This window comes from Budorcas taxicolor, chromosome 8 (assembly GCF_023091745.1).
Source record: "Budorcas taxicolor isolate Tak-1 chromosome 8, Takin1.1, whole genome shotgun sequence".
NCBI lineage: Eukaryota > Metazoa > Chordata > Mammalia > Artiodactyla > Bovidae > Budorcas > Budorcas taxicolor.
The window spans coordinates 91,263,742-91,285,410 of record NC_068917.1 but is presented as its reverse complement, the minus strand read 5'-3'; the positions used below and the strand labels follow the sequence as shown (position 1 = coordinate 91,285,410).

At 49.5% G+C, this 21,669-nt stretch overlaps 1 protein-coding gene across 1 annotated transcript in view; it reads right to left on the bottom strand.

Moving 5' to 3' along the window:
* SEMA4D (semaphorin 4D) overlaps positions 1 to 17,753 on the bottom strand; it is a 127,591-nt gene extending 109,838 nt beyond the window's left edge. The window contains exon 1 of the mRNA XM_052645372.1: positions 17,667 to 17,753. The gene's annotated coding sequence lies outside the window, so the exon portion shown is untranslated. The remainder of the gene's footprint in view (positions 1 to 17,666) is intronic.
* Positions 17,754 to 21,669: the final 3,916 nt, after the last annotated feature.

Genomic DNA, 21,669 nt, shown 5'->3' with positions numbered 1-21,669 from the left:
CCAAGATAGTTCCCCACGCTTACAGTCCTTGGGCCAAGAGTCCTGATGGGCCCCAGCAGGACACTTATCTCAAAGTCTAAGGCCCCTGCAGGGGTCCTGATGCCAAGGGCTGAGATCATGTAAAGGCCACTCCCCTCCCAAGTCAGGGCCTGGCGAGGAGGCTGTCCACTGCAGGCCCAGTGCTACATGGCCTTGCGGGGTTGGGCTTCCTCACAGCACGAGGGTCATTCCCTTTACTTAGCATCTCAGGGCTCCAAGATCCAAGCAGTCACAAGGGAAGGCAGACACCACCGCATCTCAGTGACAGCAGTGTCAATGCATTTACAGCCACAAGCTTTGTTTAAACTGCCACAGCTTTTCTCCCAACTCAGGGATGGCTATTTCCTGCTGTCCCTGAGTTTCAGCTCAGAGTTCCTGACTTAGACCCCCTAAGCTCATCCTTGCTGGTCAACACCCACCCCCAACTTTCCCTTCCTGGTGGCACACATCCCTGGTCACTGTAGTTCAGCTGGAGGCACCACATGCTATGGGCTCTCCCTCATCCCCATGCCTTGCTGCACACTTGGTGCCTGGGACACACATGTCCCCTGCGCACTGAAGGTGTGCACAGCAGCACGGCCGAGTGACAGGATACAGTGCAGTGAGACAGAACTGTGGAGCAGAGAAGAGCCACCACGTTTTCATGACCAGGGAGTTTTCCACCAGGCCTTGCTGAGCCCACCAGATTGGGGGAAGCAGAGGGGAGCAAGCAGCAGGGTGCAGCTGGAGAGATCCCAAGGGGCTAGACGGCAGCAGGGGCGGGGGAGGCCCAAAGCCCTTCCTGGGGTGGGGGGTACAGCTCCTGGTGGGGGAGGGACTTGGAGCAAGCTGGAGCCAGGGGTGCCAGTGTGTTAAGTCTGAGACCCCAATTCCAGGAGCCCTGTTACAGATGGAGGCAAGCTGCCCTGGGAAGTGGAACTACAGATAATCGAGGACCCCTGGCGTCCTTAATGGAGAATAAAGGGACAAGAATGTTTACAAACCACATTCATAATGGCCCAAGCCAACAGCACAGCGAGTGCATGAACTGTGGTGCACGCCCCAGATGGATGCTGGAGAGCTGGGATGAGGAAAGAGCCCCGGGCGTGCAGCGGGGCCCGAGGCCACTCACAGGAGCCGAGGGACATCCATGCGTGCACTGCAGGATCCAGTGTATGCAAGTCAAACCCAGCCAGAACGCAACTCCGCTGCGCTCAGTGGGGACAGCATCCTTGGGGTGGAGTACCAGAAGGGCCTGCTAGTCCTCTGAGAGCCTCACAGTCGGGCTACACTGGTGAGCAAAGCAAGGTCACATGCACATTACTGTAAAAGTGCAAACGTCTCACCAAAGGAGGAGGAAGGAAAATGGGAAGATGAAAATAGAGAAGGGCGGGCAGGCTGGACCTTCTGCTGCTGCCGTTTTGTGGGTGATCTTCCCTTGCATTTCAAGATGGGAAAAGAAGAGAGGCTACACTGAGCTGGGTGAGGGGACCCACTGCTGAGCAACCATTGGTGGGTGGCCACGGAAGAGGTCAGCCTGAAGTCAGGTGGCCTTTCCCGGGGGACCCGACCCCAACAAGCTGGCCCTGGCCCCAGCATTCAGAGGATGCATGCCCTGGTCCGTCGGCTACTGCTGCTGGGGCCACTCTCCTAGAGAGCAGATGCCTCAGGACACCAGGATTGGCCCAGGAACACACAAGGGCACTCGCCGGGGCAGAAAATGACCGTGACCCCACAGCCCTAAGAGCACGTTTCCTTCAGCAGACCCATCCCCCTTCAGCTCTGAGCAAACAGGCATGGCACAAAGAGCAGAGAGAAGCACGGGCCAGGCTGGGACAAGCTCCGGCTGCTCTGGGAAGCGCCCAGCCGTTCTCAGCTGGTGCAGCTAACAGCCGCTGCCAAGCTCATGGAGATCACTCTGGGTAACAGAAGCCACACCGCGGCTCCCCAAGCTCCCGGCCAGCAGGCTGGAGAGACTGGCACCTGGTGTGGCTAATGAAAGGAGCTGTGCTTGGGAAAGTTTTTCAGTCTTTAGGGACCGCAGCATAAATGCTAGAAAAGGCCTGAAAATAGTCCTGACACAGAACATCTTAGCAGAAGTCTGGGCCTTCGGAAAGAGCTGGTGTGTGCACATGCTGCGTCCTCTCCCAGGAAGAGAGGAGAGTGTGTGTGTGTTCCGGGTCTCATTTGTTTTCGAAGCGGATGTCTGCCCTTTCCACTCACTATAAGTGGTGTTCTCGTCCCAGGATGCAAAGTCTGCGTCCACCAGCTCAGGAGGCCACAGAGCCATCACTGCAGACCCGTGAGGACCTGCGTCTCCCAGGGCCTGCTCTCCAGGCCCTCAGCATCTACTTTAAAAATCGTGTTCCCATCCCCTCCTGGGTTGCCAGGGAAAACCAAGCCTTGCTCTGTTGGTGGTCCTGTCCACTAAGCGGGAGAGAATATAAACATAAAGGAGGGGGGGCATGCCTCCAGGGAGAGCCAAGGGAGCCCACATTTGAAACCCAAGCTAGTCCCTCAGGTTTCAAAGACCCGCCAGTGATCCACTTCCGAGGCTCAGGGGCTCTGCTTTGACCCAGTTTCCTGGCTCTCCCCTCCCCCTGCCATGTGTGGCCTTTGAGCATGCATTCCCCAGGCAACTGGGGATGGGCAGCTGAGGGGGGCACCCCTCTGCTCCAGGCTCCAACCTGTGCTCAGCGCCAGACTCAGAGAAACCAAAGAAGAGGCCACCACAGCCAGTAGTTGATGTGGAAAATAAAATGACAATACAAAGTCCTCACATATTTGCTTAACACCGAAAGTTTAAAATGTTCATGCAGTCACACAGAAGGCCAGATGACAAAATGGGGTTCAGTATTTTTCAATCTGGGGGGTGCAAACACAGTTTTTAACAAGATGCAACTGAACAAAATACCCAAGAGTATCATATGTGGTTGGGGGGAGTGCTCTTCTGAGAAACATTGATTTTAAGTGCGGGTGTGTATATACATACATAAATGTGTGTGAACGCATATGTACACACATATAAGCAGGTTCACTGCCTTACAGATAAATGCATGTCTTACTGTGAACTGCCCTCAGGGTCCGAAAGCAGCCATTAAGTTTTAATATTCTAATAAAATGTTTTCAGCAACATTAGATAAGTACTGAAACCTCTCTGAAGCTTAGTTTTAAATATGACACTGAAATCTATCAGCATCCCAGTTCAAAGATAACCAAGAAGGGATATTTCACTTGTCACCTCATTTTGTAATCCCATAGCTCCCAGCTGCTGCTGACCCCACTCATGAATGGTCAGGCCTTGATGAGGCCACACACATACACGACACAAGGCTGACTCTTGGTCAAACCCAGGCCGCCCATCAGAGCAGGCTCTTGCTGGAGCCGGGCACGGAGGAGGGCAGTGAGCCCACCCCCGGTGCAGGGCTCATGGGGGCCACACACTCTCACTCAAGCATCTCCTCTCACTCTGGACAGGCCAGCGTATGTTTCCCATTTAAAAGAACAACAGAAAGAACTCCCACCCGCTTTTTAAACAAGGCAGGTCTAACAGGTCTATGAAAAGTGTGTCAGACTCTCAAGGCATATGACGTGTGTGTGTGCGCGTGTGATCTACAGTTGTGTTTTTCCCATTTTTCCTTTATTGCTGCAGAAAACTGGAGTCATGCAGACAAGCACCCAGGAGAAAACAAAAACCACATCATCAATGAACTACGTGACCCTCCCTTCTGGACACAGTCAGCCTAATGCTTTCTAGACAAATTATGGGTCCTCACTGTACGTCCCGGTTTAGGAATAGTTCCTAGTACTTGATGTGATACATCAAATTAGTCATATTTTATACTATTATTTTTAGAGGTTGGCTAGCCTAACTGTATCTCCTCATCTCTGACCATCTGCCAGTGGCTTTCAGCTGGTATCTGGGTTTTCTGTTTATCAACACCTGACACCCTTTCTAATAAACGCTTCTTCACAACCATGAGTCCTCAGCATAAATTTCCAGACAATGAATTGCAATGGCCGAGGGTACAGGTATCCTTAACATTTTTTAAATACCTCAACCAATGGGCACCCCTCAGTGTGTGCATCAGATACTGTGTCTGGCAAGTACCCCTCCCTGCAGGCTTCAAGCCACAGCCCCGCGTTCACATCCTGGGTCCACCATTTCTTGGTTACTCCGTTTTCAACATCCTCAGCTGTAAAAGACAGAAGGACTCTCCCAACCTGATAGGCTGTGGTTAGAACGCCACGAGACAGGGAGAGATGGCTGGCGGCAGGTCCCTGACAATGAGATCACCATGAATATCGCTATGTCACTCTTTCCCATAACGGCCTCCCTGTCTTCATCCTCATCTTTCTGATCCATAAATCAGGTGTCAGAGTCAGCACTCACCGTGATTCTGATCACATCAGTTACTGCTCAAACCCCGGCAAAATTAGGCAGAGTGAAAGAAGCTGGACCCAGAAGCTGTACAGTGTGTGACTTCGCTTATACATCATCCTGGAGAAGCCTTAAAGGATGGGAAACAGATTCGTGGGTGCTGGGAGTAGGTGGGGTGGAGAAGGATCTGACTCCGGAAGGACACAAGGAAATCTATGGAGTTACAGGATTTTCTGTATCTTGATCTGGTGATTGTCACATGACTATGTTTCAAAACTCATAGAACAGGACATGAAAATGGGTGCATTTTGCTGAACGCAAACTGTCCCCGTTGTTCAGTCACTCAGTAGTGTCCAACTCTTTGCAACCATGAGGACTGCAGCACTCTAGGCTTCCCTGTCCTTCACCATCTCCTAGAGTTTGTTCAAACTCATGTCCATTGAGTCAGGGATGCCATCCAACCATCTCATCCTCTGTCCTCCTGCCCTCAATCTTTCCCCGCATCAAAGTCTTTTCCTGTTCTCATCAGGTGGCCAAAGTATTGGAGCTTCAGCTTCAGCATCAGTCCTTCCAATGAATATTCAGGGTTGATTTCCTTAAGGATTGAATGCAAATTATCCCTCAGTAAATCTCACTTTAAAACAAACAACAACCCTGCAGAGAAGGAAGTCTATGCTATGTGGCCTGGCATTCCTTGTCTCCTGGCCAGCTGCTTTCCTTCCTATTTTTCACTGGCTCCAAAATCTGGCATGTACAGAATGCCCTCCATACCTGCAGGTCCGCCCAGGGTCCACACCAAACTCAAAGCCCCATCAAGGCCACTGGCCTCGTGTTCTCCATACAGACCCTGTGTTGAGACAAGGGCCTTGTGTCCTTCTCCGCTCTTTCAGATCCTCCTTCTCCCCCCTTCTGGGAGGCTTGCCCAGACCACCAGTAAGTAAAGATTATCCCTCCTTCCTCTGCGTCAAAGGCTCTCAATTCTGGCTGCACAAGAATTACCTGAACAGCTGTCAAAACCACACATCCACACCCTCCCTCCCATCCCAGGAGATTCTGCTGTAACTGGGCGGGTGTGGGGACAGACATGGGGGTTTTGTTCTGCTTCATTTTTTCAAGAATCCCAGGCTCAGAAATGAAAAAGGGAAAACCATGCAAATCCCAAGGCATTAAAATAATAATAGGGGAATATTATAAACAACCTTATGCCACCAACTTTGACAACTTAAATGAAATGCGCAGATTCCTTGAAACACACAGATCACCAGGACTGACTCAAGAAGAAACAGAAAGTCTTCATAGCTCTATGTCAATGAACCGAATTCATAAAGGAAATCCAGGACAGCTTAACTAATAAATCCTGTTAAATGTTTAAGGAAGAAACAATGCCAGTCCTACACAAACTCTCAATAATAAATAAAGAGGAAACACTTCCCAAATTATTCTGTGAGGCCAGCATTACCCTGATACAGAAACCAGACAGAAGGATTATAAGAAAAGATTACAATATCCCTCATCAATATAATTCTAAATATTCTTAACAAAATTGTAGCAAATTGAATCTAGTAATACCAAAAAAAGATAATAATATCATGACCAATTGGGGTTTGTGCCAGGGATGAAATATTGTCTAACATTCAAAAATCAACTACTGTAATTCACCATATTTATCACAAAAAAGAGGAAAAACCATATGATCATCTCAACAGATACAGAAAAAGCATACAACAAAATTGAACATCCACTAATGATAAAAACTCTATGCAAACTAGAAAATTCCCTCAACCTCAAAAAATGCATTTATATAAAATCTTCACCTAATATCATATTCAATGAAAAGATACTAAGTTCCTTCTTCCTAAGATTGGGAACAGCTGAGTGTCCATCGTCACCATTTCTGTTAAACACTGCACTGAACATCCTAGACAATGGAATAAAGGAAGAAAAAGAAATAAAAAGCATTTAAACTGAAAAGACAGAAGTAAAACGGTTCCTATTTATAACTGTCAGGATTATCTTCATGTAAAAATCTTAAAGGACTACAAAAAAGCTACTGAAACAAGTAAGTGAATTTAGAAAGGTCACAAGATAAATAAACAATATAAAAATCAACAGCATTTCTATACAGTAACAATTCAGTTCAGTTGAGTCACTCAGTCATGCGGGACTCTGCAACTCCTTGGACTGCAGCACGCCAGGCTTCCCTGTCCATCACCAGCTCCCGGAACTTGCTCGAACTCATGTCCATCGAGTCAGTGATGCCATCCAACCATACAATATTCCAACAACAGAAATAAACAATTGGAAAATTAAAAATTTTAAAACCCATTTGTAACATTTAAAATCACAAAATACTCACGAATAAATGTGATAAAACACATGTAAGACCTATACTGACTACTACACATCACTGCTAAGAGAAATGAAGGAAGGTGAACACAGATGGAAAGACAGTCCATGACCACTGGCTGAGACTCAATATTGTAAAAATGCCAATATCCCTCAAGTTGATCTAAGGAGTTAATGCAATCCCAGTCAAAATTCAAGCAGGCATTTTTTTAGAAACTGGCAAGCTGATTCTAAACTTTTATGGAAATGCAAAGGAACTAGACTAAATAACACAGTTTTGAAAATGAACCACAACTGGAAGGTTCACTACACGACTTCAAGAATTACTGTAAAACAACAGTCATGAAGACAGGGTAGTTTTCAGGCCAATGGTGAATAAGCCAAAACGGACTGGAACTGAGTCCTGAAACAAAGCCACACAGATTCTCAATTACTCCTCAAACATGCGGGAACAACCGGGTATACGCACTCAAAACAATAAACCTCAATCCTAAACTGTTTCCAGTTAAAAGGCAACTCAAAACAGATAGTAGATAAAAGCTAAGACCATAATGCCTTCAGAAGAAAACACAGGAGAAAATCTTTATGATGATGGGTGAGACAAAGTTTCTTAAACAGGACACAAAAAGCACAAACCACTAGCTAAAGACAGTTGATATAAATGGACTTAAAACTAAAAATGTCTGCCCTTTGAGTGATATCATTAATCAAATAGAAAGGTAAGCCACAGAGAAAAAAAGATTTGCAATACAAATATCTAACAAAGAAACTGAATCCAGAATACATAAAGAACGCTTAAAAACTCAAATGTAAGAGATAAATAGCCCAACTAAAAAGTCAGCAGAAGATTTTAACAAAAACCTAAAAGAGCTAATAAATACAGGAAAAGATACTCAAGTAGAACATCTATGGTAGAGCACAACTCCCACTAGAATAACTAAATTTAAAAAGACTGACGACCACAAGTGTTGGCAAGGATGTGAAATAACTGCTCCCACATTAGCAGGAGGGATGTAAAACGATACAACCACTTTGGAAAACAGTTTGCCAGTTTCTTATAAAGTTAAAGATACACTTACCACACAGCCTCACAATTCTACTGGGTAAGTAGTTACTCAAGAAAAATGGAAACGCATGTCCACTCTCAGATGTGCATACAAATAAATACAGCATTTTTTACATTCTTTTTTTATAGCCGTAAAATACATATAACATAAAATTTACCATTTAAACCATTTTAAAGCATATGTAACCATCACCACTCTCTAGTTCCAAATCATTTTCATCACCTCCAAAGGAAACCCCATATATATTAAGCAGTCACCCCCATTCTCCCCTTCCCCAAGCCCTGGCAAGCACCAGCTTGCTTTGTTTCATCTCAATAGATCTGCCTATTCCGGACATTTCGTATAAATGGAATCATACAATGCACTTTTGTGTCTGACTATTTTTACTTAGTAAAATGTTTTTAAGGGTCATCCACGTTGTAGCACATGTCAGTACTTCATTTCTTTAATGGCTAAGTAATATTCCATTGCCTGGATGGACCACATTTATTTATTCATTCATCCCCTGATAGGCATTTGAGTTGTTTCCCAAATTGTGAATTAGCACTGCTATGAACAGTTGTGTACAAGTTTTTGTTGGAACATCTATTTTCAATTCTTTTGTGTATTTACCCATGAGTCGGACTGCTGGGTCACATGACATTTCTGTGTTTAACTTTTGGAAGAATCCCTAAATTATTTTCCAAATTGCTGCACCATTTTACATTCTCAAAGTAACGTACGAAACGTACACCTTTTCCATATGCTCACCAACACTTACTGTTTTCCTTTTTTTTTTTTTTTTTTAAATAAAAGTCATTCTGGTAAGCGGGAAATAGTATCTCACTGCGGTTTGGTCTTGCACTTCCCTACTGACTAATGATGTTGAGCATCTTTTCATGTGCTTATTTGTCATTTGTCTGTCTTCTCTGGAGATATCTTCGTTCATGTTTTAACTGGTTGTTCTTCCTTTTGCGTTGCACTGTAGCTTGCGGCACTTTTATTCATAGTAATCTCGAACAGGAAGCAATCCAAACATCCACCGGCAGGTGAATAAATCAATAAATCATGGCACACCCACGTGACAAAACAGGGTTCAGCAATGAAAGACATAAAGTACAACACACAGCAAAGCCCAAGAATCTCAAAGATGTGCCAAGGGAAAGAAGACAAGAAATCTACAATACATGCTTCCATTCTGAAACTCTTCAAGAAACAAATCTAATAGTCTAATCTTGACAGATCAGTGATTGCCTGGGTGGAGGGTTGAGTGCAAACAGACAACAGGGAGTTTGGGGACAGTCCATAGGCTAAACAATCTCTGTTGCAACTGCTCAACTGCTATAGCAGCCAGACAGCAGCCAGGGACAGTAGGTGCGTGAATGCGCGAGGTGCACCTCACCTGCAGAGTTCATCCACTGTTGGCCTCCATCACATCATGGTAGCAGCTGCATAACTGGATACCTTAGTCAATACTCACTGAACAGTGCCTTTTATTGTATGTAATTATACCTCAGTTAAACTGGTTAAAGAAACATTGTTTCTACAGGTGAACATCCCAAGTCTAATGTGCATCCAGAGTGGGCCCACTGGCCCTGCCTCTCCCCTCCTGTTTGCCCTCCAGGATGCACTACCCCCAAAGGCAAGCCCTGCTTGGCCCAAGCTAGGAAGTGAAAGTGAAAGTCACTCAGTTGAGTCTGACTCTTTGCAAACCCACTGTCTGCCCATGGGATTCTTCAGGCAAGAATACTGGAGTGGTTTGCCATTCCCTTCTCCAGTGAATCTTTCCCACCCAGAAGCTGAATCTGGGTCTCCTGCATTGCAGGCGGATTCTTTACTATCTAAGCTACAAAGCAAGCCTGCATAACTGTATACCTTTGTCAAAATTCACTGAACAGTAACCTTTTACTGTATGTCAATTATACCTCAATAAAACTGGTTAACGAAACACTGTTTCTACAGGCAAGCACCCTAAGTCTAATGGTCATCCAGAGAGAAGCTCTCCTGTCTGCCCCTCAGGGTACACCTCCCAACCACAGGCTGTGCTTAGCCCAACCTTGGAAGTGAAAGTGTTCATCACTCAGTCATGTCCAACTCTGTGCGACCCCACTGACATTAGCCCACCAGGCTACCCTGTCCTAGGAATTCTTCAGGCAAGCTTACTGGAGTGGGTTCCAATTCCCTTCTCCAAGGGATCTTTCTGAACCAGAGATCGAACCCGGGTCTCCCGCCTTGCAGGCCGATTCTTTACCACAGAGCTGGTTCAGGGGTCCTGGGGGTGGAGGTGAAAACCCGCATCTGCAGCAGGGTCTGGAAACACATGCTGTGGGCACAGGGACCACGCCTGGAGACAGGCTCTCCCCCTCATTCACGTGGCGCTCAGTGGATGCGGAATCAAGGCAGCGTTAATCGATCACACGCAAGCCCTCGCTAGTGACCGGGCCCTGTGTGTAGGGATGCCAGGCCAACATCAACAGGGAAATGCTCACATCCTGGCTGCAAGGACACGGCCCCACTTTCAGCCTCGGTCTCTGGCCAGGCCCATCAGGCCAGCAGACCAGGCCCCCTTCACCCTTCTCCTGTCACACAGATGTCCTCTCAGCCAGAAGGGCATCCACTCCTGCCAGGGAGCCTGGCAAACTCAGCTCTCCAGACTTCCTATGCTCACCACCCAAGAGTGCTTCATCACCCCCTGGGCACCCACGGCCATGCTCAGAGGTTCCACTGTCACAAGCGTCCATAACCATTTTCTGCCATCCCGACCCCTTCCCCTGTCTGAGGACTCCAGGGCCAATCAGAGGAGTGGTGCACCTAAGAGGCTAACGACGGTTTGCTTGCGGGGGAACAGTGGCCGCTCATCTGTCCCCTCCTTCTCCCCCACTGGAGGACATGGGCAAGGCCCCCACCCTACTTCCTTCACTCTTCCCCCTACTCCATCTTTCCCATCAGGACCAAAACCTGAAACACAACCCTTTATGCCCATTAGCAACTCCCCCATCTCTCAGCCCCCTTTCCCAGAAAAATTCTCGAAAAAATTACCAACTCCTGATGTCCTGAGCTCCACTTCCCACCTTCTCTTGGCCCAACACTCCCACCCCTCTTGTCAGGACACTGACAACCTCCATGTTTCTAAGGTCAATTCTCCAAGGATAATTCTCATTCCTCACCTAGCTGGCTCCCTCGGCCAGACAGCACTTTCTCTCCATGCACACTCTTGCTGTGGCCCTGGATGCCCCAGACCCCTCTGGCTTCCTCCTGCCCTGATGACACTCCTTCTTGGTTCCTCGACCTTGGACCTCTCCTCTCCTCCATCCATTCAACTCCTCTGCCGTCTTGTGCCTACTCAGCTTTAAAAATATCACCTTTGTGCTGGCAACAGCCAGACCCGTATCGGACTCAGGCCACTCCCTCCAACTCCAGCCTCGCTTGCCCAACAAGCCCCTTACCACCTCCACGTGGATAGCAGCGGAGGTCGTAGGTACCACCCTCCCAAATCCCTGCTCTGCCCATAGAGACCCCATCTCAAGGTGATGCCCACTCCATCCCTCAGGCTGCCTGAGCCAAGAATCTCAGGGTCACCTTGGACTCTTCTATTGAGCCAACCATCCCACTGGCTCCATCTTCAAAACACACCAGAATCCAGCCAGACCCACCACCTGCACAGGGCTGCTCCTCTGCTCCAGCCACACCTGCCCTCTGGCCTTGCTAAAGCGTGCTATGACATCCCCCTAGTCACTCCTCACCTCCTCCATCAGCCCATCAGCCACCTGGTTTTGAATCTCAAACATTCCCAAACTGTGAGCCCCTGGGCCCCACAATGGCTTTCTCCATGGCACTATGGCCCCAATGCATTACATTTGGATTTACTTCCTCTCCTTAGCCTTCCAGCACCCATTACTTAACCATAAGTGCCAAGTTGGCAGGGCCTTCTATCTCTTGGTTTCTTGCTGTAACTGGAGCTCAGTAAACATTTGCTGGAGGAAGTGGTGAGCCTTCATGAAGTGGAGGTGAAAGGGGCTTTGCTAAGTTGCTTCAGTAGTGTCCAGCTCTGTGTGACCCTATGGACTACAGCCTGCCAGGCTCCTCTGTTCATGGGATTCTCCAGACAAGAATACTGGAGTGGGATGCCATGCCCTCCTCCAAAGCATCTTCCCAACTCAGGGATCAAACCTGCATCTCTTATGTCTCCTGCATTGGCAGGTGGGTTCTTTACCACTAGTGCCACCTGAGTACCTAATTTCTTCGCCTCAAAAAAGATGAATGATGGGACCTCACCTACAAAGGACACAGACCTCCTGGGTGCCCCAAATGCCTGGATGGCACAGCTCTATTCAGACAGGATCCCTAAGGCCTCTGGAAAGGACTGAGATGCAGAGAACACATCTGATCTCAATGGAAAAATGAGCTGTGCGCCTACAGTCTGTTCTGACAGCAAGCAGCTCAGGGCCATGCAGACGAGACCCCAGACTCAGAGCACAGCCGCCTCACTGAGGGCCCGGCTGTGGCCTCCCCACAAACATGGAAAATACTAGTAAACAACAACAACAACAAACAAAACTCCCAAACACATGGTGAGAACAAAGTGGGGTCCAGCTGAGGCCCTTATTCAGAGTAGGCCTCCCGGAACATAGTGTCCTTGCAAACAAAATCAAAAACATGCTTCAGAGCCAAACAACACCCAGATGCTAGATCAAAGCCCATTACATTCTGGTACTTAAGCAACTCAAATTTCTTGTAATAGGACAGGAAAATGGAGGGGGCGGGAAGCCCTGAGGATTCCAGGCAACTTGTACTTTTTTACTCTGTGGACTTAGCATTTTTATGGGTTTTGTTGTTGCTGCTGCTGTAGAGGAAAGTTACTTAACATATCCTCTACTAAATGAAAAAACAGCAACTGCTCAAGATGAATGGAACAGCCCCACAGTGGCAGGTCATCCAACTCGCAGTGGAAATCCACCCAAGAAGGCTCTGGACTGTCACTGCTTTTGTTGCTGGGTCAAGTCCCATGGAAGGAAATGTGCTTTCCACTTAAACCAGGACCGTGGTGGGTCTGAGCTAAGGGTCTTCCCCATCCCATGGCTCAGGGCCAGCATGGTACCTCAGCTTACTGCCCAAACTGAGGAACGGCACTGCCGTTAAATTTTCAGGGTCTGGGTCTCATCCCCCCTATTGCTGAGGTCAGGGTATTGGTGTCTCTTTTTCATGATCCACAGAGCACAGACTCTGAGCAACAGTGGCTGTGGATTCATTGACTGCCTCACTGAAGCCACATCATGTTATTATGTTGTGTAGTAACATGTCAAATCCATTTCGAATAAATTTAGATTTAGAAATTTAATGTTTAGAACAGGCTATTCTAGAGACTTCTGTGGTGGTCCAGTGGCTAAGACTCTGAACTCCCAATGCAGGCGGGGCCTGTACAATCCCAGTCGGGGAACTAGATTCCACATGCCGAAACTAAAGAACCTGCACGGCACAATGAAGATCGAAGGTCCCAAGTACCGCAGCTAAGGGCCCATGCAGCTAAATAAATAAATGTTGCAAAAAACCCAGGTTATTCTATTCCTTACGGGCTTCCCTGGTGGCTCAGATGCTAAAGGATCCACCTGCAACGCAGGAGACCTGGGTTCAATCCCTGGGTTGGGAAGATCCCCTGAAGGAGGGCATGGCAACCCACTCCAGTGTTCTTGCCTGGAGAATTCTCATGGACAGAGGAGCCTGGTGGGCTACAGGCCATGGGATCGCAAAGAATCCGACAGGACTGAGCAACTAAGCACATTCCCTAATGGCGATCCCTTCTTACAAATACATTTTATTATTACAAAAACAATCCCACTGTAAAAGAAACAAACTACATAGAAATAGGTGAGGGATTAAAAGGATAGATTCCCCTTCCTCCTTCCTTCCACACCCTTCTCAACCCTCTGCCAACACCCAAGCACACACAACTCACATGCATACATATATCCTTCCCTCCCATCCCAGTCACCAGCTGGACAGCCACTCTTGCTCGGAGCTGTGTCCCTAGAATCTGGAGCAGCACCTGCCCTCCTCATCCACCAAGGGTGCTCTGTCATCGTCTGCTTGACACACAGCGTGTGTCATTCCAGATGCTTCACTTTATTACCTATACATGTGTAAATGGGATCACTCTATGCAGTCTACACTAAGGAGCAATGTTTTCACTTAACTCATCAGCACTGCTTTTAAAGTAAACCTCAACAATTCCATGAAGTGAAGGATCCTATGGCATATGACAGGGGGAAATGGGATTCTTAGATCATTAACTATTTTATGATAAGACTTTTAAAGACTAAAGATAAAGACTGAGGAGACTAACAAACCCTCAGGTACCATCACCCAGAGCTAATAACCATTCAACAGTGGTCAATGCCGCTCCCTCCATCACCCAACCCATCCCCCACCCATGCTAATCTAAAACAGCTCTCGCTTCCTCTGCAGATCACTCCAGCATCTACAGCTAAAGGGCAAAGACTGTGTGAACATAACCACAATACCGTTGTTAAGGAATATAATTATCTTTTAAAATCATTGTTCACTCAACAAACGCCCAACTATCTCTTTAAACACCATCATTTTTTAAAGGAATGATTCTTGGCTCAAATGCTGGTTAACTGCGTTTCGTTCAAAGCTGCAGTCCCGAGTAATACATAGAAGTGACCTGGGGAAGGGGTGAAGTCTCTACTTTCATAGAGAGCATCTGAGACTTTTAGACCAAATAAAGGACCCAGTCCTACTGGCAGATCACAGGGCGCTGGAAGGCACCTATGGGGGAACGACTCCTGGGCTGCTGTGATGCCTGGTCCAGGTACAATACTGCCAGGTAAATGACCATGCACTCAGGAAGGGACAGGCAACTGAAAGTGAGCCACTCCAAGGAGTTGTGATGAGCCAATTTGCTTATCCCAAAGATCACCTTAATTGGTGCACTGAACAATGCCAGCCCAGCTCCAGGCAAGGCCCACTCACGTGCTATCTCCACTTGACTGAATCAGCAGATATTTCCTCCTAATAAATCTCTTGGAGAAGGCAATGGCACCCCACTCCAGTACTCTTGCCTGAAAAATTCCATGGATGGAGGAGCCTGGTGGGCTGCAGTCCATGGGGTCGCAAAGAGTTGGACACGACTGAGCGAATTCACTTTCACTTTTCACTTTCATGCATTGGAGAAGGAAATGGCAACCCACTCCAGTGTTCTTGCCTGGAGAATCCCAGGGACGGGGGAGCCTGGTGGGCTCCCGTCTATGGGGTCACACAGAGTCGGACACGACTGAAGCGACTTAGCAGCAGCAGTAGCAGCAGCAGCAATAAATCTGCACTTCTCTCCATCACCTTTGGACAGCAGGCAGGCTGCAATGTGCACGAGCTGTGCTGAGTCTCCGGTGCAGAGAAGCCTGCCCGACCGGCCCACTCTCAGGTGACGTCCCAAGACATCCCTGAATGGCCAAGGGCCCCAGAGGCACAGGTGGAGCAGGGGAGACTACACCTGCCGAGCCCCAAAACGGACAGCAGTCTTTCTTCCTGCAGCCACCCTCGACAGTCAGTTGATGGCAAATTCATTTGTGTATTTTTACATGGCCAGCTTCACCCCATGGCCACCCGGCAGGCCTGGATGGTTAACTTGGTCACTGTTATGACTCCCAGAAGGGACTGGGGATGGGGGGGCCAGGGGCACAGGGGCACTGGGAACACTACTTGCCACATCACCTTCTCAGGAGTTCTTTTGAACAAACAGCATGAGGGGAAGGTCGCTGTGAATTAAGGAACAACTGGGAAACCAATACACTTATGCAACAGCAGGGGCCTAACCTAGGGACACTGGGGACGCCTGGTGCTGGGAGGGGACCCGGGGCCCATTTGCCAATCCAGGAGCCCCAGGCTCACCACACAAGGGATCAGGAAAAGGCTCCTGGCCACACCCATTTCCCCCCCACACACCAGAAACAGAACCCAGAGGGAAGGGTGGGAGGCCTGAAACTGTCCATGCTCAGTGTGGGAGAGGCAGGTTCTCTTTGGAAGCACAGAGGACCAATGAAAAAACCATTGATCTCTGCAACACATTATTGATTTCGCTATGTGCTGGCACCAGTGGATGGTCCTCCCCCCTCACTCAGAGCCAGCCATTAGCGTGCGCTCCCAAGACTGGCCTAGACATCCCTGCCTGGTGAGGGGGGAAGGCGCTTGAGATGAAACCTGCCTTGGCTAACCCACAGGGACTGGATCACGAGTGAATGATGTCATTATGGTCATCTCCCTGCCCCTAGACCCACTGGACAGCTGTGCGGCATGGCCCTGCACCCCACTCCTGAGCTGAGGTGGATGCACCATCTGCCAGGACCCCAAAGAAGGCTGTCAGAGCACCCCAGTTACCAGCAGAGGGGTAAGGCTGCATTTTCCAGCAATCATAGAGAGCCAGTACCTCTCGAATGCCAGCTCATGGTCCTATAACATGGCTCAAGAGTAGACCAGGGCTGGGTTGCCTCTCAGTGTCAGCAATTTTTCTTTCTTTATTTGGTTTACCCGCTGTTCATAATACAAACTTTTTTTTTTCCTTTGCAATCTGAAGGTCTAGCCTCTTGGCAGGGAGAGTCTTTGTCCCCAGAAATGCCCCAGTGAATCCCTTCACCATCCCCTCATCCCTGCAGACTTTCCCCCTGGTAGCACTGGTTGCCTGGAGTACTCCGAGCAGGTCTGTTTTATTCTTCTTTATTCTTGCAGACGATGTGCACAAGACACCAACGGTTCAAGTGACAATCGTGGCATTATCTCGGCCAGAATCCTGGCCCCAGCACTGACTGAGGCAGCCTGTTTCTGGGACACAGTAAACATTCCCAAAATACAGCGCCCAGGCAGCCAGAAGGCAGGCCCCAGGCCTGGGGCAGGTATGAACTGACAGGCTACCGATGTCACTTCACCCTTGGAAAGGAAACTTCCGCTCGGTGGCGCCTAGTGGATCTGAACAGACCCAGAATGGGGGGGCCAGCCACTTGGCCACAGTCCCCAAGTCCTGGATGTGCTTAACATAAGTGGTGGTTTTCAAATCAAAAGCTGAACAACTTTGCATAGCAAACGCGCTCCAGAAATCGGGGACCCTTGCCCTAGACCACAGGCCTCGTTTTTGGTGAACTGCCCACCTCCAGACGCCCACACAACCCCATCTCCGATACTAAATGAAATAAAACGAAGGGGACCACCACGACCCAACCCTCCTTTCCACAGTCGGCACTGGCAAAACCCCAGTGGATTCAGCCTCCTGCAGTTCACCAGGCGGCTGCAACAGGTGCAGCCCTGAGCGAAGGCGGCTGATTCTCCTTGGCTATTCTAGAATCACGCAGCCAAAACCCAAAAGGAAGCCGAGGCCTGCAACACACACTGCCAGGGCCCCGACCTGCCCCACCTGTCTGAGTGCGCGGCTCGGGGTCTAGCGCCCGGGGGCCGCGGCCCCGCCGACAGAAATAGAAGCCGCGGGGCCGGGCCAGGCCTGAATGGCCGGAGTGGGGCGGGGGCCGAGCGGACAGGAGCCGCGGGTCAGGCAGAACACACCGCCCCCACCGCCCCCGCCCCGGGCCAGGGCCCGCCGCGCGCCCGAGCCGCGAGCGTTGCCGAGCCACCTGCGCGCCGCGACAGGGAGGCAGCCAAGGAGGGGAGGGGTCCTGGGGGGGTCCTGGGACGGGACTCAAGGGTCTGGGGAGAAGTCATGGAGCTCCGGGAAGGGGGCTCCGGGGAGGCCCCGGGGGCCCCGGGAGGAGTCAGGGGGCTTCGGAGCGGAGGCTCCGGCGGCCGACTGGGGGAGGGTCTCGGCGCCCCCGCGCGCCTGCACCGCCCGCGCCCGCCCTCCACCCGCCAACCCTTACCTGGCGCGGCGTGTCCTGGCCGCGCGGCCCCGCGGTGCCGGGCCAGGCGAGCGCGGGCGCAGGAATGGCGGCGGCGGAGGCGGAGGCGACCGGCTCGGAGGCCCGGCGCGGAGGGGCGGCGCGGCCAGGCGACTCGGGGATGCTGCGACGAGGGAGGGCGCGGAGGCCGGCGCGGGAGGGAGGGCGCGGGGCTGCGCTCAGGCCCCTCCTCCGCTCCCCTCCGCCCCTTCCCGCCTCCTCTCGCTTCCCTTCCCCCTCTGCTCCTGCCTCCTCCTCCTCGCCGGCCGGCTCCCCGCCCTGCTTCTCATCCCCTACCCGCTCCGTCCCTCCCCTCTTCCCTCCCCTTTCTTCACCTTCCTGCACTCCTCCACTCCCTCCATCTCCACCCACCCCTGCCACCTTCCATCTCCACTCTTTCCCTCTGACCTCTTCCTTCCCCACCTTCCACCTTTCCCCCTAACCCCCAAGCCCCCAAAGGCTAACCTCTGCCCTGGCCAGGCCTCTGCTGGGTCCAACACACGTTCTGATGACCTGTGCAGTTACCCCCTCCTCACCACCTGCTAATGGAGCATTGCCCCTTCTGGGAGCCTGACCTGACCTCACCCTCTCGAGCCTCCACCCTCCCCCAAATCTCCAAGGTTTTGCGAACTCCCAGGTTCTGATGCTGTTCTACTGGGGACCTGACCTGCCCAATGGGTGGAAAAAGCATGTGGGCTCTGAGGACGCTTGCTCCTTTCTTTGCTTCTAAGCAAATCTAATTTGGATAAGAACATTTCAAACCAAGCCTTCTGCCACTTCCCCAGGGTGAGGTGGGTAGGTACCAATCCAGGTTTTGCTGCACCCCTTCTGTTTGCCCCCATGCCAACTCTTTGTTAAGTGTTCACCATTTGATCATCCCTGGTGACACACGTTTACACTAACCCACAGGTTTGAGAACTAGGTGCCCTCCGAAGACTGCTCCAAATCCTCTGGCCCTGGAGGAAGTGACAGGCCTGAGAAGGTGGTTGATCTGGCCAGTAGGCCTGCTGAGGGACGCTGTCCAGAGAAAGGGATGCAGTTCCCAATGAACCAGCCAGGTTTTCCTTGGGTGTAGTGTAGGAGTCAGGGCTTCCCTGGTAGCTCAGACGGTAAAGCGTCTGCCTGCAATGTGGGAGATCCAGGTTCAATCCCTGGGTAGAAAAGATCCCTGGAGAAGGGAATGGCTACCCACTCCAGTATTCTTGCCTGGAGAATCCCATGGACAGAGGAGCCTGGGAGGCTATACTTCATGGGGTCGCAGAGAGTCAAACATGATTGAGCCACAAACTAGCTGGTTAAGAGTCATGGTGCTCTGCCTCCAGTCTTGGCTGTAGACCCCAGGCTGCAGGAACCCTCCCAGCTCACCTGAGGTCACTTTCCTGATGCCCAGGAGCTGCTGGTAACCAGAGTGAGAGTTTTAAAATGAAGCCATTCCTAAATGATCAATAACAGGACTGAGAGCCTCACTCTCTTCAGGGGCCTCCTCTCTTTCCATGCTGAGGCTGCCATAGGCGTACCTTAGTGCCAGTGCGCCAACACTGTGCCAGCAAAACTAAGGTGGCGAAGCTAGTGCAAAGGGTGAAGGTAGGGTGGGCAGGAGTTTACCCCCTCTCCCTCTGTAGGTGGGAAACATAACCTGGAATCTGATAGGCTCCAGTTTGAGTCTTGGCTCTGATGCTTCCAGGTGACCTTGTGAGCCCCGTCTCACCCTCTCTAAGGATTGCAGAGCACGGAGGAGAGAATCTCAGGTAAGGCCACCAGCACCACGTGCCCCACATTCATAGCTGGAGATTTTTACGAGAAAGACACAGGGGAGGTGTACCTTCCAAGCTCTCCTCCTGTGGAAGAAGTCTGTGAATCTGTGTTCCCCCATCCTATTTGGATTAAAACCTGATGGGAAGAGATGTTTTAACAGCATCCCAGGCCCCAAGAAGGAACCCATTCTTAAGATGGATAAAAGCAAGTATTGCAAATACAGGGGTGGGGGGCTGTCTTGTGTTCTTTACTAGTCTGACACGTCTAGAATACAGTTCCCTTGCTTGGGATCTAAGGACAGCCACCAGCAGGCCATGGGACGGTAGTTGACACACGTGGAACCTTCAGTCTGGAAGATCAGTGTGCAGAGCACAAGACGGCGGAATCCAAATATTTGCAAAACTGTCTGGGAAGAAGGATTACCCTGTGGGGTTATGAAGGGCAGAACGAGGACAGATGGGTGGAAATTAGACTAGAGAGTCGATTTCCTCCCACTTGTGAATGCTTTCTGGCAGACCTGCCTGCCAGAGGAGCCGGCCACCCCTAGAGGACCATGTCCTACACGGCCAGTGTCTAGACAGGTTCTGGGGCCACTGCAGGAAATTGCTGGAGGGGGCCTGCAGTAGGGATGACCCCTGGAACCTTTTCCAGCCATTAGATCATTCCACATTGTCTTTAATAAGGTCGCTGCACCCCTGTTTACTTTGTCTGCAGAGTGGAGGGCGGCTCAGCAAAGAAACTGATCATATGCCTGACCCAGAGTCAATGCTTCCAGCTTCAGCACCTTCAACAATCAATCATAAGCTTCTGTTAGTGTGTTTCCTCATTTGTATAAAGGAGATAAGGGAGGATCCGATGAGATGACAGCATTTTCCCACCACCCAGCACCCAGGAGGGACTCATCTGGGTCCACACAAAGTAACTCAGTTTGCCTTTTTATTTTTGTCAATGTTTTAGCTTCAGTTATAAGACATTTCATCACTACGAACAAAGCTAGTGGAAGTGATGGAATTCCAACTGAGCTGTTTCAAATCCTAGAAGATGATGCTGTGACAGTGCTGTACTCAATATGCCAGCAAATTTGGAAAACTCAGCAGTGGCCACAGCACTGGAAAAGGTCTGTTTTCATTCCAGTCGCAAAGAAAGGCCATGCCAAAGAATGTTCAGACTACCGCACGATTGCACTCATCTCACACACTAGCAAAGTAATGCTCCAAATTCTCCAATCTAGTCTTCAACAGTATGTGAACCAAGAACTTCCAGATGCTTAAGCTAGATTTAGAAAAAGGCAGAGGAACAAGAGATCAAATTGCCAACATCCATTGGATCATAGAAAAAAAAGAGAATTCCAGAAAAACATCTACTTCTGCTTCATTGACTATGCTATAGCCTTTCACTATGTGAATCACAAGAAATTGTGGAAAATTCTTCAAGAGATTGGAATACCAAACCACCTTACCTGCCTCCTGAGAAACGTGTATGCAGGTCAAGAAGCAAAAGTTAGAATCCGACATGGAACAGTAGTAGACTGGTTCCAAATTGGGAAAGGAGTATATCAAGGCTGTATATTGTCACTTTGTTAATTTAACTTATATGCAGAGTATATGAAATGCCAGACTGAATGAAGCACAAGCTGAAATAAAGATTGCCTGGAGAAATATCAATAACCTGAGATATCCAGATGTTACCACCCTTATGGAAGAAAGCGAAGAGGAACTAAAGAGCCTCTTGATGAAGGTGAAAGAGGAGAGTGAAAAAGCTGGCTTAAAACTCAGCATTCAAAAAACTAAAATCATGGCATCCAGTCCCATCACTTCATGGCAAATAGATAGGGAAACAATGGAAACAGTGACAGACTTTATTTTCTTGGGCTCCAAAATCACTGCAGATGGTGACTGCAGCCATGAAATTAAAAGACATTTGTTCCTTGGAAGAAAAGCTATGACCAACCTAGACAGCATATTAAAAAGCAGAAACATTACTTTACCAACAAAGGTCCATATAGTCAAAGCTACGGTCTTCCCAGTAGCTGTGTATGAATGTGAGAGTTGAACCGTAAAGAAAACTAAGCTCCGAAGAACTGATGCTTTTGAACTGTGGTGTTGGAGAAGACTCTTGAGAGTCCCTTAGGACTGCAAGGAGATCCAACCAGTCAATCCTAAAGGAAATCAGTCCTGAATATTCATTGGAATGACTGATGCTGCGGTTGAAGCTCCAATACTTTGTCCAC